Below are 5830 nucleotides of genomic sequence, written 5' to 3' on the forward strand. Positions count from 1 at the left end.
CAATACTGCCCCCCAGCCATATTAATTTTTAAGAACAAATTATTATTTACAATGACAGCCTACCGGGGAACCAGAATGACAGATTTGTACCTTTTCAGCTCAGGGATCCAGCAAACCTTCGGTTACTGTCCCAACGCTCTAACAACTAGGCTACCTGCCGCCCCCTCACTAGGGCTAAGTAGCCTTTGCTTCCCCCTCTTCCATTTTTAAAAAGACCAGGTGGAGTGACTCTTGACGCAGTAGGAACAGAACACAAAAAGCTGTTAATTTGTCATGTCAGCAATGGTGTAAAATGTACCCAATTGTCATACCTCCGTAAAAGTAAAGATACCTTAATAGAAAATTACTCAAGCAAAAGTGAAAGTCTCACAGTAAAATACAACTTACTAAGCCTAAAAGTATTTGGTTTTAAATATACTTAAGTATCAAAAGTAAAAGTAAAACTCAAATAGCTGAATCCACTAATTTTAAGCATTCAAAATGTAATGAGTACTTTTGGGTGTCAGGGAAAATGTATGGCGTAAAAACTACATTCTTTTCTTTTGGAAAAAAATGAATAGCAAAGTAAAGTACAGATTCCACCAAAAACAACTTAAGTAGTATGATGTTTACTTAAGTACTTTACACCACTGGCCACAATCAACCGTTTGAGGCATGGTCGTCCCCTCCCTCACCCCCTCCTCCAATCTCTCACCCCCTCCCTCACCCCTCCCTCCCATCCCGGACCACCTGGGGCTTACTGAACACTACACCCAAGATCCTCTCAGAGACGGGTGGCTCCACTTCCTTAGGAACACCAGGAAGTTGATCAGATTGGCTACCTGGGGGAGAGAGAGGCGGGAGGAGGAAGCAGCTAGCCAAACATAACTCAGACCTGCACTTTATGACTGCTCTATGACCCTACCTGGGTAAGGCAGGTGACCAGAGAGAGAGCTCGATGATGTCCAAGACACAGACCTCCCTCGGACAGGGGACCACCGCCCATCCACAACCACAGGGAGAGGAGCAGGCCGTTGGATCGCTCTGTCAGCCAGTGGGGGCTGATGGTCAGCAGGGTTCAGCCTCCGTCTCCAACTCAGGGCCATGCATGGCTGGGATATTGATAGAGTGTTGTGGTAGAAGAGTTTCATTATAGACTAGCCCACCGTACCACTGTTGGGTTAGACTGTGAACCTCCAGGGCAGGAGCTGGAGCAGGGCATTGAGTTCAGGCTCCACGGGGGTGAACAGGTCTGGGCAGAAGTGTTGGAAACACTTGGAGAACTGGTTCCACACCAGCTGGTCCAGAGAAGATTACAGCTCAAAGGCATCCAGCTGGTTGATCCTCAGGACAGGAGTCTAGGGGTCTGGAGCTGAACCTGAGCCTCCCTCTGTTGGGGGGCCTGGGCTCCTCTGGTGGGGGCCTGGGATCCTCTGGTGGGGGCTCCTCTGGTGGGGGCCTGGGCTCCTCTGGTGGGGGCTCCTCTGGTGGGGGCCTGGGTTCCTCTGGTGGGGGCCTGGGCTCCTCTGGTGGGGGCCTGGGAACCTCTGGTGGGGGCCTGGGATCCTCTGGTGGGGGCCTGGGATCCTCTGGTGGGGGGCTCCTCTGGTGGGCTCTGGAAAATAATAAGAAGAAGAAGATGATGATGAGGATGATAATAATCTTTTTGTACTTGCAGGCTTCATCACATGCCTGCAGTATGCAATTAATATATTTATCCAAGGTGCTCCACAGTATCTTACTGTAGGCCTAAATCAGAGGCAGCAGTGGCAAGAAAAAACTGTCTTGGAAGGAAGAAACCTTGAGAGGGACCAGACCTAAAATGAGGACTCCATCCTATTATGCATTTTTTGTCACACCCTGATCTGTTTCACCTGTCCTCGTTATTATCTCTACCCCCTCCAGGTGTCACTTGTTTTCCCCAGTGTATTTCTCCCTGTGTTTCCTGTCTCTCTGTACCAGTGTATTTATCCCTATATTTCCTGTCTCTCTGTACCAGTGTATTTATCCCTGTGTTTCCTGTCTCTCTATACCAGTGTATTTATCCCTGTGTTTCCTGTCTCTCTGAGACAGTGTATTTATCCCTGTGTTTCCTGTCTCTCTGTACCAGTGTATTTATCCCTGTGTTTCCTGTCTCTCTGTACCAGTGTATTTATCCCTGTGTTTCCTGTCTCTCTGTACCAGTGTATTTATCCCTGTGTTTCCTGTCTCTCTGTACCAGTGTATTTATCCCTGTGTTTCCTGTCTCTCTGTACCAGTGTATTTATCCCTGTGTTTCCTGTCTCTCTGTACCAGTGTATTTATCCCTGTGCTTCCTGTCTCTCTGTACCAGTGTATTTATCCCTGTGTTTCCTGTCTCTCTGAGCCAGTGTATTTATCCCTGTTTTTCCTGTCTCTCTGTACCAGTGTATTTATCCCTGTGTTTCCTGTCTCTCTGTACCAGTGTATTTATCCCTGTGTTTCCTGTCTCTCTGAGCCAGTGTATTTATCCCTGTGTTTCCTGTCTCTCTGTACCAGTGTATTTATCCCTGTGTTTCCTGTCTCTCTGAGCCAGTGTATTTATCCCTGTGTTTCCTGTCTCTCTGTACCAGTGTATTTATCGCTGTGTTTCCTGTCTCTCTGTACCAGTGTATTTATCCCTGTTTTTCCAGTCTCTCTATACCGGTGTATTTATCCCTGTGTTTCCTGTCTCTCTGTACCAGTGTATTTATCCCTGTGTTTCCTGTCTCTCTGTACCAGTGTATTTATCCCTGTGTTTCCTGTCTCTCTGAGCCAGTGTATTTATCCCTGTGTTTCCTGTCTCTCTATACCAGTGTATTTATCCCTGTGTTTCCTGTCTCTCTGTACCAGTGTATTTATCCCTGTGTTTCCTGTCTCTCTGAGCCAGTGTATTTATCCCTGTGTTTCCTGTCTCTCTGTACCAGTGTATTTATCCCTGTGTTTCCTGTCTCTCTGTACCAGTGTATTTATCCCTGTGTTTCCTGTCTCTCTGAGCCAGTGTATTTATCCCTGTGTTTCCTGTCTCTCTGAGCCAGTGTATTTATCCCTGTGTTTCCTGTCTCTCTGTACCAGTGTATTTATCCCTGTGTTTCCTGTCTCTCTGTACCAGTGTATTTATCCCTGTGTTTCCTGTCTCTCTGTACCAGTGTATTTATCCCTGTGTTTCCTGTCTCTCTGAGCCAGTGTATTTATCCCTGTTTTTCCTGTCTCTCTATACCAGTGTATTTATCCCTGTGTTTCCTGTCTCTCTGTACCAGTGTATTTATCCCTGTGTTTCCTGTCTCTCTGTACCAGTGCATTTATCCCTGTGTTTCCTGTCTCTCTGTGCCAGTGTATTTATTCCTGTGTTTCCTGTCCCTCTGTACCAGTTTGTCTTGTATGTTCCAAGTCAACCAGCGGTTGTCCCGTACTCCTGCCTTTGCTATTCTCTTTTTTCTTGTCCTCCCAGTCTTGACTCCACCCATCTGCCTCCTGTGTCTGTATCTGGGTCTCGCCTTGTGCCATGATATATCACCTTTCACATGTAAAAATCACCCTAAATGTGGCAGTTGAGCATTGCGATTCGAAAGCACGGGGGTCTTAAGATGCACATGGACACACACACACAATCTCTCACACACACTCCGGGTCTTAGCTGAGATTGGGGTGTGCGGACAAATCACATCAACAGGGATTAGCCTAACGGCAGAGTCTGGGCTACACCGTAACCATCCGCCAATGTGGAACTTCTTTACTCCCCGGGGCACTCTATATGGGATCGTACCACTGTGACGTCTGGATGATGCCTCACTGCTTGTGTCTGTGTTTGTCTGTGTGAGCCCACATTTGTATCGTTCTTAGTTTATCTCTCTCTATTCCCCCAAAATGAAATGGTTTATAAATGGAAGGCTGAGAGAGAGAGAGAGAGAGAGAGAGAGAGAGAGAGAGAGAGAGAGAGAGACCATCCCTACAGAGATGTTTGTGCTGTGGTGAACAGGATTTGTTCAGTGGCTTTAAGAGATTTCAGCTCTGGAATGGAAATATGGCAGTTTCAACTGAAGGGGTCAGTCGAGACATTTACAATAGATCCAGTGGCATTGTAATAAGCAGCACTGTGGTGCTTAGAGTTTATTTTGGTACAGAAAAACAACCTGCAACGATGATGTTTCAACAGACTTCAGATGACACAGTTAGAAAATGAATTAAAAAAGGAAACATTTGCAATGAAAGAAGTAGGTTAACATAAAATATTCCACGTATAATAACATTTCAACATACGATTTATAGTTTGTTATGTCACACTATTTTGGAGACTTAACTAAGCAGTCCTTAGTATAGGCGTAGTAGCCTCACATCTGTGTCTGTGTGTGTGTGTGTGTGTGTGTGTCTGTGTGCATGCACATGTCTCCATCTGTGTGTCTGTGTGCATGCAAGTGTCTCCATCTGTGTATGTGTGTGTGTGTGTCTGTGTGCATGCACGTGTCTCCATCTGTGTGTCTGGGTGATTGCACGTGTCTCCATCTGTGTGGGTGTGTGTCTGTGTGTGTCTGTGTGTCTGTGTGTATGCAAGTGTCTCTGTTTGTGTGTGTCGCACAGTGCCAGACAGTCGCACAGTGTCATACAGTCGCACAGTGCCATACAGTCGCACAGTGCCATACAGTCGCACAGTGCCGTACAGTCGCACAGTGCCATACAGTCGCATAATGCCATACAGTCCCACAGTGCCGTACAGTACTGTACAGTCGCACAGTGCCATACAGTGCCGTACAGCCACACAGTGCCGTACAGTACCGTACAGTCGCACAGTGCCATACAGTCGCACAGTGTCATACAGTGCCGTACAGCCGCACAGTGCCGTACAGTCGCACAGTGCCATACAGTCACACAGTACCGTACAGTCGCACAGTGCCATACAGTCGCACAGTGTCATACAGTGCCGTACAGCCGCACAGTGCCGTACAGTCGCACAGTGCCATACAGTCACACAGTACCGTACAGTCGCACAGTGCCATACAGTCGCACAGTGTCATACAGTGCCGTACAGCCGCACAGTGCCGTACAGTCGCACAGTGCCATACAGTCACACAGTGCCATACAGTCGCACAGTGCCATACAGTCGCACAGTGCCGTACAGTCGCACAGTGCCATACAGTCGCACAGTGCCGTACAGTCGCACAGTGCCGTACAGTTGCACAGTGCCATACAGTTGCACAGTGCCATACATTACCGTACAGTCGCACAGTGCCCTACAGCACCTTACAGCCGCACAGTTTCGTACAGCCGCACAGTTTCGTACAGCCGCACAGTGCCGTACAGCCGCACAGTGCCGTACAGCCGCACAGTGCCGTACAGCCGCACATTGCCGTACAGCCGCACAGTGCCGTACAGCCACACAGTGCCGTACAGCAGCACAGTGCCGTACAGCAGCACAGTGCCGTACAGCAGCACAGTGCCGTACAGTGCCGTACAGCCGCACAGTGCCGTACAGTCGCACAGTGCCATACAGTCACACAGTACCGTACAGTCGCAGAGTGCCATACAGTCGCACAGTGTCATACAGTGCCGTACAGACGCACAGTGCCGTACTGTCGCACAGTGCCATACAGTCACACAGTACCGTACAGTCGCACAGTGCCATACAGTCGCACAGTGTCATACAGTGCCGTACAGCCGCACAGTGCCGTACAGTCGCACAGTGCCATACAGTCACACAGTGCCATACAGTCGCACAGTGCCATACAGTCGCACAGTGCCGTACAGTCGCACAGTGCCATACAGTCGCACAGTGCCGTACAGTCGCACAGTGCCGTACAGTTGCACAGTGCCATACAGTTGCACAGTGCCATACATTACCGTACAGTCGCACAGTGCC

The 5830-nt window shown here is 48.6% G+C and overlaps 1 pseudogene; it reads right to left on the reverse strand.

Moving 5' to 3' along the window:
* Nucleotides 1-702: 702 nt before the first annotated feature.
* Nucleotides 703-5460, reverse strand: LOC139366793 (peroxisome biogenesis factor 2-like; annotated as a pseudogene).
* Between the last annotated feature and the right edge of the window lie 370 nt (nt 5461-5830).

The sequence above is a fragment of the Oncorhynchus clarkii genome, chromosome 15, assembly GCF_045791955.1.
Source record: "Oncorhynchus clarkii lewisi isolate Uvic-CL-2024 chromosome 15, UVic_Ocla_1.0, whole genome shotgun sequence".
NCBI lineage: Eukaryota > Metazoa > Chordata > Actinopteri > Salmoniformes > Salmonidae > Oncorhynchus > Oncorhynchus clarkii.